At 38.5% G+C, this 16,627-nt stretch overlaps 1 long non-coding RNA gene across 2 annotated transcripts; it reads right to left on the bottom strand.

Moving 5' to 3' along the window:
* Positions 1-280: 280 nt before the first annotated feature.
* LOC110365538 (uncharacterized) lies at positions 281-8,494 on the bottom strand. Of its 2 annotated transcripts, none has more exons than XR_002425088.2 (3): positions 7,440-8,494; positions 1,869-2,009; positions 281-1,051 (listed from the first exon to the last, which is right to left on the bottom strand). It is a non-coding gene; the product is annotated as an uncharacterized LOC110365538 (long non-coding RNA). The 2 variants fall into 2 exon arrangements; XR_002425087.2 differs by having other exon boundaries at positions 708-1,051; positions 8,255-8,484.
* Between the last annotated feature and the right edge of the window lie 8,133 nt (positions 8,495-16,627).

Genomic DNA, 16,627 nt, shown 5'->3' with positions numbered 1-16,627 from the left:
ACAATCTTATAGAGGAAGTATTTATGCATTGTAAACAAAATTAAGGAAAATTGCTATTCTGGGTGGACAGTGAATGAGATAAAAAAAAAAAAGTGTTTTGATTAGGAACATTGGTTTCTTGGACAAAATCTACAAGAAAAGGTGTAGGTGGTGTGTGGATGTAGAAGTGTATTTTGTGTTTATAAGGTCTAATTCTGCCTTCTAAGTTGCATCTTTAGGACTTATAGTTCTGTCTTCAAAGACGGTACAGAAGATAAAAGCCTGTTGTATTGGCTTTGTTCATACTTCGATGCCACGCTTCTGTGAATGCTGAAATGCTCCCAGAACAAGTAGAAGCCTATTACACTGTCTGCTCCGCACTTCCAGCAGTTGTCTTGGGGCTGGTTATGTGTTCCTTCACCACCAATGACCTACACAGCCCAGGGTGCTTTGGCTGTCTCTTCCCCTCTCCTCCCACAAACATCTACCCTGGCTTTAACAAACCTTTTTTGGCTCTGCTGAGAGGAGCACGGCAGCATGTTTTGTGGGCTCTGCACCCCAGCAATTCTGTCCTGGGAGGCCAGAGAGAGGTGTGGTAGAGGGTTTGGTCTAGTCCAAGAATTTTACCAGCACCCACCCACCCCAGGGTGAAGGAGAGTGCCTGTGTTATTGTGTCAAATGCATATTAGAAAAATTAAGAAATGGTGTACTCTTAAGAAATGAAGTACTCTTAGAAATTAAAAGCAGAAAGGATTAAATAGATCACTTTATTAATTTCACGTGACATTGTAGACTGATATTATAGTAGGCACTATGTTAAAATATTGAAGTCCAGCAGAATGTTATCAGAGTGCAAACACTGCCTACAAAATTACATATGCCCTGATGTTCAGGGTTGGTAAGATGAGATTGACAGAGATGATGCCACATCTCTTGGAGAGAGAATTATCAGCAGACTGTAATTTGAATGAAAGGCTGGCAGTCGTGTTTCTGGTTACTGTGTTCCTGTTGTGTCTTGTGCATCTCAGGTCTTCAATACGTATTTTCTCAGAGCTCTGCTACTGTGTACTACCTGTAAGAGAAATTAAAAGAAAATCTATACTTTGTGAAGCCATTGTGATTAAAGTTCCTGCATGTCTCTGACAAAGAGTGTTTAGGTGGGGTCTTGTGTAATCTGCCGTCTGCCAATCTGGCTTGATGTGTTTGCAGACAATTGAAGTATTAATGAAAAGGATGGACTACAGATAAAAGTTAAGTAGATAATGGTAGAGATCAAACAAAACTCACTTGTTTATGAACTATACTGAAAAAAATATTAGTGCCCTTCAGGTAGAACTCAGCTTGGAACTGTGCCATTTAAATGGGACACGATACTAATATAAACTGCAGTGTGTGGAAACCGTGGAAAGGAATGATGCTAATGAGAAAGCATTTATTACTTTTTCAAGGAACAGAAAAATGCTTCTTAGAGTCTTTTCTGTAGACAAAGCTTCATATAAGCAACACGGCTATCTCTACACCCTGGCTGTAGTTATTTGCCAGTAGATGGAGTAGTTAAATCAAATGTCTATCATTTACTATTGGATTAGTTTCTTGTATGACAGTTTCCATAGCTTCTTAACACCAGTGACCCCTGGAATCTGTTCTAGTATGAAGATTGTGGAGTCATTCCTGTTATTGGCGGAGGCACTCTATTTTTTTCACGTGGACACCAGGCTTGTCTGCCAGAATTTTTAATAACAACTCCTGCATCTCTTTTTAGGAACTTGTTTTCTTTTCATGCGTCTTCCTGTCATAAAGAAGGGATACTTGAAACATGTAGAAATAAACTATTCACAATGCTAACACCAGACTGCTATTCAAGAAATCTTGTTTGTCTGGTGACTTACACTTCCCTGGCAGCCAGCTCTGGGGTAGTAACTTTTTCAGCACTCAGGTTTTCTTCTTCTGCAGCTGATCTTCATGGTGCCACAGATATTACTGCATCCGTAATTCTTCTCACAGGGACAGAATGCCCCTTGTCTTGCCTCCTGTGGTAGAAATGAGATTGCTACAGAGTTATCTGCACCATAGTGAAAGAGCTGAGGAGTAAGGCAGTAGAGCCTTTGCTGTTTGGAAAGGTTCATGTAAACAAATGCATTTTAGCATCCAGCCTGTTGCAGGCTTGATGAAATGAGCCCAGGATTGTTGTCTTGCAAAGGTGGTAGACGCAGTATCTGGACTTAAACAAACCACATGTAGTATGCTATGAGGAACTGAGAAATTACTAAAGAAATTTTAATCTCTGGAAACCGTGAATCACTGCTTTATACTTGTACAACATTGTGATTGGGGCAAGAAAATAATAAATGAGGCCTGGAAAATAGTTAAAATGTGTAATGAGCTTCTGTTATACATGTAAACAAAAATATTGTGATGTGAGGCAGTATTACAAGTAATTCAGCTATCACAAAAAGGTCTTCCTGCTTAAATACAAACAAAAAAACCATCCACATGTATAAAGTTAATGAAGAACTCAGAAAACTTTTAAGGTGTGGAGTTTTTTGTTTATTTTCTCCTAGAATCTGAAGCATCCATTTGACTCTGATTTTCTGTTTGTTCTTAAACCTGAAAAAATCAAATGTATCTCTTTCCTCGGCTGTACTTAATGAAGGTGAAAATGTGGGAAGGAAAATGCTCCAAAATGAAAATTCTTAAGGCAGGTTTTAGTTCCAATGTATCACTCAGGATAAGAAGTGGAATATGGTATTTTAAATATAGTGGAAAAGATGGCAGATTTTGGTGTTTAGCTACGTAACTAGCGATTCCCCAACAAGCCATGGGTATAGGGGCTAGAGAATCTAGTTAGACGCATAGATTAACAAATGAATAAACAATGTTCCAAGTATTTATGAACACTGAGAATTCAGGGCTAGTTATGTGCAATTTCAATTATTTGAACATTGGTTTCACTGCTAATATACCGGGGATAATTTGGCTTCGCACATTCGTTAATGATTCTGAAGCAAATTTGCAATACCTGCATCAGCTGAACTGTGACACAATCCAAAATGGGGATTAAAAAAAAGGGGTGGGGGAGGTGGGAAGGAGGATATATGAGGCTTGGGTAATCTGCATACCAATGAACAGACATAACAGCCAGTGCTTTGTGCCAAAAAATAAATCCCCCAAACCCTATTGAACCAATAATAGAAAATGGTTCAGTCCAAGGGCATGTGTCAGCTACCTAGTGAAAAAAGAAAGCAAGGGACTGTATACTAGCAAAATGAGTGCTCTTAGAAACTCTGAGAAAACCAGGTAAAGATAAAAGTGCAGGATCAAAGCTTCAGAGCCTTCCTGACAACTGAAATATGAATATCAGATGTTTTCAAACGCCCTTCGAATAGGCTCCAACATTAGAACCTCATGCTTATTGCACATACCCTAAAGTTTTGTTTGAAATAAGCCTTTCAAGCTCAAATCCATACCTTATTCACTGCATCAAGTAACTTCTAAATAGTTCCTTGCTGGCACCTTTATACAGTTTGTCTGACCTACTTCTCTTCTCCTTGTGGCTCAACCAGACATGTATGTTAACTGCCTACTTATTTAGTTGTCCTTTCATGGCCCTTGCTTCTTGCTTAGTCGCTTTGAAATTTCAAAAGTGTGATCTACTGTTCTGGTATCTCCCTGGAAAATCTGTATCCGCTTTGTTGCTGAGCCGTTCCTAACTGCAAGCACAGTGAATGATTTTACATTCAAGGGCTCCTTTGCAGGTTTCCCAGAAAGAGGATATGCTGCACTGTATTTGGATATAAGAAGGCATTGAAAAGCACACTGTTTTAACAATATAGTATTGGCTTTGGTAATACCACCAAAATTTAAATTTAAACTTGTGCTGATTTTAGTACAAGACAGAATTGAGTAAAAGGCGCCTTCCATGAGTAAAAGCCGCCTACTATTTAAAGGTTATAATTTTGTGCTTGGAAATACTGTTTTGTTCATAAGGGACTACCTTGCTCTTACATATTCTTCAGCATGCAGAACCTTGGTTTTCTGATACAGTAGTAAACTCAATCTACTCCAGTGGAATCTGAAAAGTCTGTGCTAGCTTCAACAAATTTAAAGCAAAAGGATTTTACATGATTGAAATCTAACAAAGAGAATACAGATAAGTGCACTGCTTGTTTCAAAACAAGTTAAGCAGGGCTGAAATGACCATATTTCTGATCCTCTAGTACAGCACGCTGATGAAGCGTCCATGGCTCTTCCCAGCTTAAACAGCATTTGGTGCAGGCTCTGTGCAGACTCAGTCCTACAGAAGCATCAGAGGTAGAGGTGACTTTTATTTCATACCATAACTATCTCAGTGTAGTAATATTACCACTGCTCTTAGATTTTACATCAAGTTGACTCCTATCTTTACTGAAAAAAATAAAAAAGGCTTGATTTAAAAAATACAAAGCCTCAAGGAGTTTGTCTAGCCCAGACTTTTGTTTTAAATTTTAAGTTCATTGTCAAGTAATGTCAGGTACTCAACATGTTCATAAAAACCAGTGTGACTCTGTCGGTTTGCCCAGAGCTATGCACTTTTAATGATATTATAGTTCTCTGTAATGGTTGTCCAAAATCAGCCATTTGCACTAGCTATTGGAAGCGCTTTGGACAATTAATGTGTAATTTTGTAGTATTCAGGTTCTTAGTTTTGCCTTAACACCCCATACCTTACTTCCCTGTCTTTTACTATTGAGGATTGGACCTTCACTGCTCTAAGTCATTGGACCACCTGGGAACTCAATATGTACCCAGTTCCTGGGTTTCTGACATGAGAATGGCCAGTCCAATAGAGACCAGACTTGTCCAGGTAGAGATGTTTTGTTTTTTCTCCTATTGCTCAAAGAGTTTTTTCTCAGGACTATCATTTCCCTCTGGGATGGAGTAAAACCACTCAGTTTGCCCCATGCCCATCACTTGCATCCAGGCCAAATAATAGTAATAATAGGAATCTTCTTCTGATAACTTGCAGGCTAGCACTTCTATTGTCCAGATTCTCTCCTTTCTCCAGAGTTGCCTCAGGAAATAAGACGAAGCAGGTTTATGGACAGCAGGCTTTAATGACCAAACAACTCAGTGAGTATGCGAGTTGATGACTATGTACATCCTCTGCTTCTGGTGGTGCTCCTCCATTGGCTGTGGAACCTACTCTTTTGGCCTTGGGTTAGTTAGTTGCTCGATTAATAGGTTATATAAATTCACAGGGGAATCTCATGTGCATCAGAGCAGGTAGAACTGAAGCAGTAAAAATGTGCACCCGGGAGAGTTTGTTTCCCACTTTGGCACTGATGTGCTGTTAGTCCAGCCCACAAAAGCACAAGCTTACCTGTCCCAAGAGGAAACAACCAAACTTGTGTCGGGACTGCTTCAGAAACAAGAGGCAGGGCTGGGTGTATCTTGCTTCTGTATCATCTGTGTACTCCCTATATTAATTGATTCTTTTGTTTTGCCTTTATTTTTGTTCTACCAGAAGTGATTGCTTACACTTGTCTTAAATATTTCTCCAAGTACTCTGTTGAGGTGGAAGCTGCCTAAAACAGTGTGAAATCAGAATACTGAAGTCTGATAAACAGGACTGCAGAAAGGTCAGAGACCTGGATTTGGCAAAGGCTTAAACCTAAGGAATTAAAACATTTCTTAAACTGAAGTTTAAGAAATATTAAGCAAAAAAGGAAAATTCCCAAGTTTATGGAATGAAAACCTCAGGGCTACTTCTCTGAATACTTGTTTATTACAATGTAGCCTACATCCTTCCATATCACTGTCCATTTTCCAGATTAAACCTTATTTAGAACTTTGAAAGGCAAAAAGTGGTGTTTAAATTGGACTACTTTTATCCTTTTTTTTTTTTTTTTTTTTTTCCAGCACAGCCCATCTAGGAAGCAGATATTTCCTGTCTTTGCAGGGGTCAGTTACCACAGTTCTGCCACCTGAAGGTCTGTTTATTCAGACAGTGTGTGTAGGACACTCTGTATTACTGTTCATTAACGAGACAAAGGATGACCAGTTACAGAATAGCCAAATCCTTCCCAGGTTTTAATGCTCATTACTATGTGAACTCTATCAAGACCACAAGCTAACACAGAATATTGACAGCATGAAACCTTGAGGAGCATGTGGGCATTTTGGCGAATTAGATTTACTCTCTCATCCTATCTAATAGACCATTTAGAGGTCTGCCCCTGAGACACATTTCTTTAGCCAAGCCTCTAGCATCTTTTTGTAATGTTTTTATTTTCAGTCTGAATGACCACATCTTCTCTCTACTTCAGTTTTCTTGTTGTCATGAAAAAAAATCTTCTGGATGGCCAGTACTGTAGTTACTACAGTTGCTAAGGAAAGACAAACAAGGAACTGCATTCAAACATACTCCTGCAAAAATCTGTCAGTTTATTTACTTTTATATATACTCACACCCTCTTACATATGTACACATATTTATACACACAGACATAAAAATACACCCTCCCAAATGGGCTGGTGTGTGTACAGCACTGCAAAATAGATCTGCCGTCATCCCTGACAGGCTGCTGGAAATGGAGTTGATTGGATATGACTCAGACCCTCAGTCTCATTGTCCAATTCATCAGTGAATGCACTGCAGGCTCATTGATTATATGTAAGACCAGCAGGAATGCTTGGCTTGCTTCATGGGGCTGCCTGTATTGAGCTATTATAAACACCCTCTTCTCTGCTGTGTGCATGTAAATAAGTTCAGGTCACTTAAAATTGACAACTTAGCCACATTTTTTTTTATGAATAAAAGAAGAGAAAGAAACACAGCCACAGTTGTTCAGTTGTTTCTGTGAAGAAGTTGGCTTAAGCCAGAACAGAGGCCACAAACTGTAAATAATCAGCTACGTTTTAGATGTTAACTAATATTTTCTAATAAGTTTCTGACTGCTAGGTATTTCAGACAGAGTAGCTCATCTTTTTTGCGTGTATGTATGTTTTTGTTTTTGTATTGTTTTAAACAAGAGTGAAAGTGAGTGTATCTGTATGTGGGGTTTACTTTAGACTAAATTTAAAATCAGTAAAGGATTGTAGGTTGAACTGTTTGAGCAAGCTTGATGATATACTACATGAACAACTCTGAAAATATTATTCTTCTAATAATAAAGAACTTGCAATGGGATATAAGTAAACATCGGATTCCCCACGGTGAAATGAAATTTTACTGCGCTGTGCCTGTAGATGTACCTATTCTCAAGAAAACAAAATCGCTGTTAACTAGAAACAGTAGATGTTGTTGTGCCTTTCATTTCTGTGTCCTTATGTTCCCTACAGATGTTGATCTGAAGGGTGGAATGGGCTCAGGAAAGGACAAGAGAAGCCCTTTGGCTGCTGTTAGACCCACGAGCTCTGCTCGTTACTTCATTGTGTCATATGTCCCACTGGTAAAATATGCAGAAAAAAAATGTACTTACTGTTTTACGGTGTGATCTTGCTACTTTCAGATGGGCATGCCCAGGAAAATGGCACAACCGAAGTTTGTGTAGTTAAGTCACATTTATACGAAAAACTACAGCTCCCGTTGGTTGGTTTGGTGTTGTCTTGTTGTATGGTGTTTTTTTTGTAATTTTTTTCTTTTTAAAGAGCAAGGTGTTTTCCTGAGGGATATACTATTCCTTCTGTAATTAGGCTGAATTTTGGCAGGTTTTCTCCAGTCTTCTACTTTTCATAAAGTAATCTGTGAAATCTTTGCCGGCTGAGCAGCTCAGACAGGAGAGGTTGTAATGAAATATTAGCTCTCTGATTGTTGCCTTCCCTGAGAGAGGTAACTTAGATAAACAGAAATTTTACTGTTATCTTGCATGTCAACCAAAACCCTTATCATATGCCTCCCAGTTTGGGGAAAAGGAGCAGGTATGTGAAGGAACACCATCTTTTTCACATGCACAAATATAAAATATGTCATAATATTTGCTTGCTAAGCACTGAGAAATCTGCAGAATGCACTTGCAATCATATAATGTGACAGGCAACTTTCAATGTTGGGTTTTTCAACTTACAAGATTTATGGAGGAGTTTTCTGTAATCTAAATATTTCATCTACTTGTGCTCCTGAGGAGCCAGAAGCCCCTGTGAGGAGGAGCAGGCGGGTGATCTTACAAGGGCAGCCTGAATGTACAAAGTGGGTTACAAGCTTCTTGTAACACAGTGTGCTATTGCTGTTTGCACTGATCTAATTAGTTTGTTTACATATCCTGATTTTGCTCTCTCCCCGACCAACTCCCTGTACCTTCTGTTTCTCGAGTGCTGGTTTCAGCGCGGCTCACGCAGAGAGAACAAACAATCCCAGCAGCCAGCGGAGTTTGCAGAACAGCCTGTGCACGCCGAGCTCACGCTGCCAGGAGTCAGGCTCTGAAAAACCGAACTGCCTTCCCACTTCTGTTTGTTTTTAAATGGCACGTCATTAGTCCTGGGATACCAAGCCTTTTGCCTGTCTTTGCAGCTAGGGGAGTGTTTGTTTTTTCATGGCTTTCAAAAGGAACGCTCACACTGCTTGATAGGGGCTCTACATGTTGGCTTGTTAACTCTGTATCTCAAATATCATATTTAGGTGCAGGATCTTCTAGTTGTTGATGCCATGCTTCTAAACAAAACTTCATATTTGGAGTCTAACTGGTTTAAAAAAAGAAATGCTCTCACCAAAAGAATCCCAACATCTTGTCCATAGTGCTGCATTCCAGCCAATGGGGGAAAAAAGAGAAATCAAACATCTACTATCCTAAATATTCAAAGTTCTAGACAAAGATTTCTTTTAGAAGATAAAAGTTCTTACCTACGTTAATGACGATGCACGTATTTTGGCGTATTCTAAACTTTTTACACTCTGTCACTACTCTGGGTTTGTACTTAGGCGATACTTTCAGAAAGGGCAAGAGGAACCATGTGTTGGTAAATTATACAAGTTGAATTTGCATCTTGTGTAGCCAAGATTTTCTCAACATCTATTAATGTGTGCTATTCTGTATTACTGTCACAGCGCAAAGTATTGCAACTGAAATTAGCGCCTGCTGTGATAGTTGCACTTCTTAGTTAACAGCTTTTGCCATTTTTCTTTGTTTTGTTTTTAAGCTGTTGTTTACCTGCATTAATGGATCACTGGTTTTCTGTTTAAATCTGACTCACTATCTTGGATTTGGACTGTTTGAAAACTGACAAACCATAAGAATTGAAATGCTATTGAACAGATATGTCTGCACTGTCTCCATATCCCCAAAATTAAAATTGTGAGAAATAGCAATTTCTCTTGCCCAAACTGGAAGCACAGGTGAATCTTTCAAAAACTCCAATGCCTCACAAAGTTCAGAAGCTGTGCTACTGAGAGTGTAGAACTGTTTGGCAATCAGGATGGCTCCAAAGTGGCCCAGAGCAGGGTCTTCAGGAAGCAAACTGTTGTCATGGCTTCAGATTCCTCCCTGGTGTTCACTTGACAAAAGAAGGAGGATTAAGAGTTTCAAGGAAGGGCTTGAAACTGTGAATTTGCAGTGAAATGGAGGAAGGGGGTTTGAAACAATCTGTGCTGGCTGCTTGCCAGTAGGGGAGATACATAATGGCAAACGATGTCATGTTGTGGAGAATGCAGAAAACAATCTATAAACAGCAACAAAATAGGGGAGTTGCTCTAAAACTGAAAGAGATGGGTGTTGTAAAAATGTACTCTGTGTGTGTCTATGTGCATGCATCCATGTTTACAATATAGTGTATTTCTGGCTTTTCAGTTTCCAGGAAAGTGCTATGAGGCAATAATATGTTTACACAATCGGTGACTGTGGCAACAGTATGGAACAGGCAGAAATGGATGAAATGTGTTTAGTCTCTGCTTTCTTCAAGTTTTTCATTAGAGTATTGTAGATTACTGTAATAAAAATGTGATTCAGTTAAAAAACTGACATTAAACAAAGCCAGATGTACTTAAGTAGCAAAATATCCAGAAGAAATGACTTAACATACAAGCTATGTGTGGATTAATGTAACTCCCTGATCCTCCCCCTACCCAGTATCTCTCTCCTCCCCTCAAAGAAACCTCAAATCAAAACAAAGCAGAGGAGAAAAAAAATCCCAAACCATAAAACCTAAGAATTTAGGACTTGCAGCCAATTTGTTAATGGTTTTGGCAGAAATGATCCTGTTCAGCTTATCTTCCTGCCATGCTAGCGAGCTAGCATTTATCCATATGTGAAATGTTTTATTTCCTCTAACAATATTTGGATATGTTTTCTTCTTTTCGCTGAAATATGAGGAATGATCTTATTTTCACTGTTGTAGCAGACGAACAAAAGTTACTGTAGGAGCAATGCACTGTTTATGGTTGATTTAGAGAAACCTGTTGTTATCTTAAGTTTCTGAAGTACAACCTGGAAGCTATTTGAATCCTTTCCAAGCTCTCAGAACATATTTCGTATATCAGATCATATGTTTTTACTATGAAACTGTATGAAACTTGGTCAGGAAAATATAAATATGAAAATGTTACTGATACTAACAATGATAAAGAAAACTCCACAACATTGCCATTCTGGATCTTTCTGCTGTAGCAAATGAATAGCAAAATTTACTGTAATTTTTACTGTCAGAAGTGTTTATACACAGGTGTCTCACAATTCTTGTTGCAAGGAATTGTTCAAGCTACATTTGGGCAGCGGAGAATGTGACCTCCATTGTAACTCATTAGGTCTGCAGAGACCTTCATGTACATTTAATATCCGGAGCTTGATATGATGGCTTCCAGATGCTCAGAAGAGAAAGCCCCTCAGATGATGATAGGAAGAAAGAAACACAAAGAATGGGTTTAGTTTTGATTTTATTTTATTGAGACCTAAAGCCTGTAATGTATTTCAGCTAATTTAATTATATGTTGAGAAAGATAGCGTATTCCATGTACCTATATATACCAAAAGCCTACAACAAGTATACTGCACTGTTACTCAAGGGGAAAAGGGTTGCAGTTCAAACCTATTTTTGCAAATCTAATTGGTTGTAATCTTCTGTTGACAGATCTAAATGCTTCTTTAGTACATAGGTATTCCAGTGAGTTTAATTATTCTTTGTACTCTTGATGTTTGATTGTCTTTCCTTAGGTTAATCAGAAAGGGGAAAAAAATTACTAATTGGGCTCTTCTTCTGGGGATGTTTTTTTCCTCTTCTCTTTGATCAGAGCCTACTGCTTGCTTTCATTTTCCATGTTCTTGTGTGGTAGGCATGTATCTACCACTGGAAGATGATGCCTCTCTAACAGACATAAAATGACTTGGTATAGTAACTTAGAGGCCATATTTTACTAAACTTGTGACAGGAGGTACCAGCTATGTGCAAAGAAGTAACGTGGGGAAACTGCATTCATGCTGCATGGGAGGAGAGGACTAGACTGATGGAGAGAACCACTGAAATAAGTAAACTTGTACCATTCGGTTAGTTTCTACTCACTCATTTCTTCCATGTTCTCTACTGAGACTCCATTTCTGTCCAGTCTCCTTGCTTTTCATATACTTCTTCACTTGAGAAAAGGAAAACAGGATTGAGAGCTACTAGTGCTAGACTCCTGTTGGCAAAGACAAACAAATAAGCAAGTCAGAGCTGTGTTCCTTCTGAATACTATCTTTGAGGACTCTGGTGTTAGCAGCTGGGTTGTTGCTGATATAGCTTTCCTCCATAAATTAATTTAAAGGTACTAATTAAGAAGATAAAATTATGTCATGACTTTGTGACAGGCAAAGAGAAGCAGATTGCAAATATCAGAATGCTATTTAAACGAAACAGGAAAGAAGTAGTGACCGATTTAAATGTTGTGATCCCTGCTGTGTCTCATTTCCTAAGCCCGACATATTCTTTCTGTTGCAGCATCTGTTTTTTTCTGTTTTCTTGACTCAATGCGGAGATCCTATAGCTGCTTTTGATTTCTTTCAGGTATTGCCAAGTATTTTTTAAATGTTCGCTTTAGTTATTGTTTAGAATCAGCAATGTTATTATTTTGGTGTCCACTTGAGTGAGGAAAGCTAAACCTCTGATTTGTATTTTATAGTGTCTCTATGGCATTTGGCTTTCAAGTTCGATGTGATGAAGGAGGTCAGCTTCAAGGGCATTATGGATTTTATGGCTTTCTAGTTAGCGTTAGAAAAAGAATAGTAAAGGTGGTCAGAAGCACCTTTTTATTTTTTTTTTCTATGACAAAGCAAGGGCAGAAGCTTCTGTTTATTTCTTTAAGTGCTGAGTCACTAATGTGATATACTTCCATTCCTATAACTTCTGTTTTTTATCTTGAAGATGCTTTTACAGAGCTACAGTATTAGCATCAGATATGTGTGAGATAGGGCAAGTTTATCTTGTAGATCCCTAAGCATCCCAGAAAGAAAAAGAAATTCTGAGGCAAGCTTCCCTCCATAGGACTTTGTGGAGCTCTACCTTTCATTCTTTTTGGTATCTGCCAATTTCCTTCCATGGGTCTTCCCCTGTGTTTTGCAGCAGAATCCCTCCTTCTTCCCTTTCCATCCAGATTTTGAGTATTCACACTCTCTGCTCATGTTTATAAGCGATGGTATAAGAGAGTATTAAGTGTGAGAAATGGTAGCAGTACTTCAAAGGAGGAAGAAAGGTCATATCAGGCCAGTATCTTGCATGTCAGCCCAATGCTGTGTCTTCACGTTTTCAGTCCCACTCAATCTCTGAATGTGAATTATCTGTGTGGTTGCTTGAACAGAAGCAGCAGTGAGGTATTAATATTTGAGGTGTGGGTCATATCACTGAAAACAGAGAGCCTCTTCCATGTGAAAATACAACAGTAAATAGAGCAGGACTCCCATCTGGTAACAATATCACCGTCGTTTCTTCAAAAGTAATATCTGATGGATATGTAGGGCCAGATTTCTGTCACTTTCTGATCATTTTCCAGGTAGGGCCCGGACTTTTAAAATTTAGTTAATATTTAGTTCAAGTGATAAAAGCCAATAAATACTTGTTTAAAAGTAAATGTAAGTAAGGTTAGAAAAAGATCAGGAACTTAGAGGAAAAATAACATGTTGTAGTTGAGTCCATCTTGTTCTTTCATATTAAATGAAGTTATGGAAATTGAGGACTGATTCAGCCTCTCAATGTTTTGAGCCCAATGTTTTCCACATTGTCCTGTGGAGCTAATAGCTGCTTTTGCTTGTATTTAACAAACTACAAAAATACTGTTGTTTTGGTTAAGCAATCTTATTTTGTAGTCCTTTGCCATTACCTGAATAAATGAGATGAAAGGCAAAACAGAAATTTTGGAGTCTAGTTGGTATTTGCCTGTTTTATTTTATGAGATTGAGGTTATATGTGCTATTGTCAGCATGTTGCATGTTTAAAATCACAGATATTTTAGCTGCAGTGTGTGTAAGACTGGATTCTCAACTGGAGTCAAGCACAGAAACTAGCTTCACTGGTGCCTGAACACAGAGCAACAAGTGATGGTAGTGCCCCCATCAGTGAGCTGAAAGTACCCTGCTGGCTTGGATCAGCAATGTCCAGTTTCTCCAAGGCACTAATTTTTCCCAAAGACAAATTTGATCTTTCTTTTGTTTTATTTCTGTCAATTAACAGTGTCCATTTAACACAGGAAAGTGATCATAAAAAACTGTGAACGTGACAAACCATTTCTCTTTTCTTACTCCATTTCAAAAAAAGCTCTTTGCTCTTTTTAGTTACTTGCATTATGTGAAACACTGTGGTACAAACTTAAGCTTGCCAGCAATGGCAAGGCAAATCTTGGTTCGTGTCAAAATGTCAGAAATCTCAGTGATGATTCATGATTACAAATTCCTATCCTATTTAATCTAAAATTGTAATTTCTCAAGGGACTGAAGGTCTATCCCAAAAGAACAGAAGAGATGGCTATGTTTTTTTCTTTTGTTTGGTGGGGTTTTTTTGTTTTGTTTTGTTTTGCTTTTCAGCTTTTCTGTGTATTCCATATTACTACTGTTAGCAGAAAACAACCGTTAACTAGCTGGGGAGCAGGTGCCCTGCCCTTTTGAGCTGTTCACAAATGTGCAGGAAAAAACCCACAAAATTCCAGTCCCAGATGACTCTCCATCCGGGGCTCAGGTAGGTGGGCCAATACATGTGTGGGTGAGAGAATAAGCAACATAAAAATAAGTGAAGCACCATCTGTAGCACTGCTTGCCTCAAGTGCTACAGCATGCAAGACAAGATGTGCTAGTCAGAAACAAGAAAAATCTTCTCGGAGGTGGATAGATGACCTCTTTTTGTGTTGTGAGTGATACAAAAGACCGAACTAACAAAAAACGCTTATTTGATGTCACACAGATGATTCTTTCCTGAATGGGTCTCAAAGACTTAAATTGCCTGGAACTGCAGTTTATTTGCACTCCTATTTGTTCATCAGTACATGTGAAGGGTTTTTTATTGTGGCTGTCATCTGTAAGGAGTGGATTTTTCCAATGAGTGACAACTGTAACTTGATCTACCTATCTGGCAGTTTAAAGGATGAAAAACAGAATCTTTCAATACAGTTTAAAACAAAAAACAAATGTTCTGTTGATTTAGTCTATTAGAAAGTGACCTGGATTGACAGCATGAGCAGACATGTTAGAAATATGTTACAGTTCAGATTTCACAATCAATATTTTAAAGTTCTTAGCATCAAACCAGATAATCTGCTTTAGGCTGGATCAGGTTCATTAATAGGAAGAGATAAAGTTGCTTGGCTTTTTAAGTTGGAATTGTCTTCTTCCGTGTATCTATTGGATGCACTGTGTGTTAACTAAAGCTTTTTGTAGTACTGTTCTTATCTTTATGGCCTGAAAGGGGCCTCTCTCTTTTCTGCTCTTTTAAGGAAAAGGATCAGGCAGTTGCTATGCTCTTTTCAATGTGTTTTCTGATACACATAATGTTAGTGTTTTAACTTACTGAAATCCACTGCCAAACACAAGTTGCTCTCTTTCCTTTATGGCAGTGGTAACATGGCTTTCTTTTCTATCCTCATGCATTCTGGATTTTTGGTGCTTATATATTATTATAAAGGGGCCTCTATAAACAGTAGATGTGTGATTTGAGAGGCTTGTTCTTTGTGTTTTGTGGTGGTGGCTGTGTGGTGTGGTTTTTTTGGTTTTGTTTTGTTGTTTGCTTTTCCTCCCCCCCCCGTTTATTTAGTTTTTGTTGTTTGTTTTCCCTTTTTTTGTTGTTGTTTTTTTTGGGGGTTTTATTTTGGTTTTGTTTTGTTTTTCTCTTCCTTCTCTGGGGCAGCAAAAGGAAATGCTTACTCTGGCCTTTGAGACTTTGCAGGCCCATATGGCTGTAACAGACCCACCTGCAGTACCCACAGCATCCCACCAGCAGTAATTTACACTATGTGGCAGGTAAGAAGGGCTGCATTAGAAATTACGACAAAGCCACCTAAGTGCTTTTCACCAGAAGAGTCAAAAAACAATAAGGACCATAAGGAGTTTGAATATGGTTCTGAAAATAATGGAAGATGGTGTTGCAGTGCTGTAGGCCCACATGTTTGTTTGGAAAAGTAATAATGCAGTCAGCAAATTATTACTACAGTCTATAGTGGAAATATACATTACTTCATTCTGAATACCCTCTAATTAAAGTCTCCTAACTTAGAATCCCAGGTGACTGTGGGAGGAGATACGAGTCCCGTTGCGGTGTGGGACGGGGGTGACAGGCTGCAGCAGCCTCCCCTTCTTCTTGCCGTGGTCTCTCTTCTAGTAGGTAACGGCCTCAGCAACAAACTGTTGTTGGGGTGAAGAGAAAGCTCCCAAAGACTTGCATGAAATATTTGCATCTTAAGCTTGAATCCAAATCCTGAGCAACACTGAAAATTCACATTGTTTTTTTGCTGTGTGTCAATAACAAGCAGGAGATCACTCCGGAAGTAACTCTGAGGGGAGTAATGAAGGGAAAAGGTTTTGAGAGGAGCATTGTTTAGGTATGTGGTGATAGACTTGCACATCTTATGTCTCTGATACCTTTTAAAAATTATATGTAGGCTTACAAAATATTTCGTTTTTTCTTCATTGCAGCAGCTTGCGGGATGAGAGCAAGACCTCTAGTACTTAGACCAGATATGCTGAGAGACATTGTAGATGGGCCTGGGGGATCCCAAATGAGTGCAAACAAATGTATTTTGGGACAGAAGATAATGTATAAGTTTTATTCATGAGGCAGATCACTCTATCTATAAGCTCTGTAATAAATGCCATTTTTGTTGTTATATGGTGTTAGAGAACACAGATCTAAGTCCTGCTAGATCCCAGACCACAAGCTTAAAGGGAAGCATGAATGCACATTCCCGTTTCATCAACAGTCACGTTCAGGGAACTTTCTCTTCACTCATTTAATATGTAAGTTAGGTCAGTGGACTCTCACATGAAATTCTGTCTTACATTCCTGCAAACAAAATTTAGAGATGGAAAACTATCTTTTATATAGCTTTTTGTTTATCACATTCTTATTCATACAACAGCAAAGAACATTGTTCAGATTACAGATGAAGTAAATAAAGATAAAAGACTTATTTTAAAACGGTTTTAGGAGGTACTATATGCAGTACTAAAATATAAACAGCACACACTTCAGACATTTAAAATTGCTGATATTTTGCAGTTGACAGCAGCAG

This window comes from Columba livia, chromosome 6, assembly GCF_036013475.1.
Source record: "Columba livia isolate bColLiv1 breed racing homer chromosome 6, bColLiv1.pat.W.v2, whole genome shotgun sequence".
Taxonomy (NCBI): Eukaryota; Metazoa; Chordata; class Aves; order Columbiformes; family Columbidae; genus Columba; species Columba livia.
Note: the sequence above shows the minus strand (reverse complement) of the source record. Positions and strands in the feature narration are given on the sequence as shown.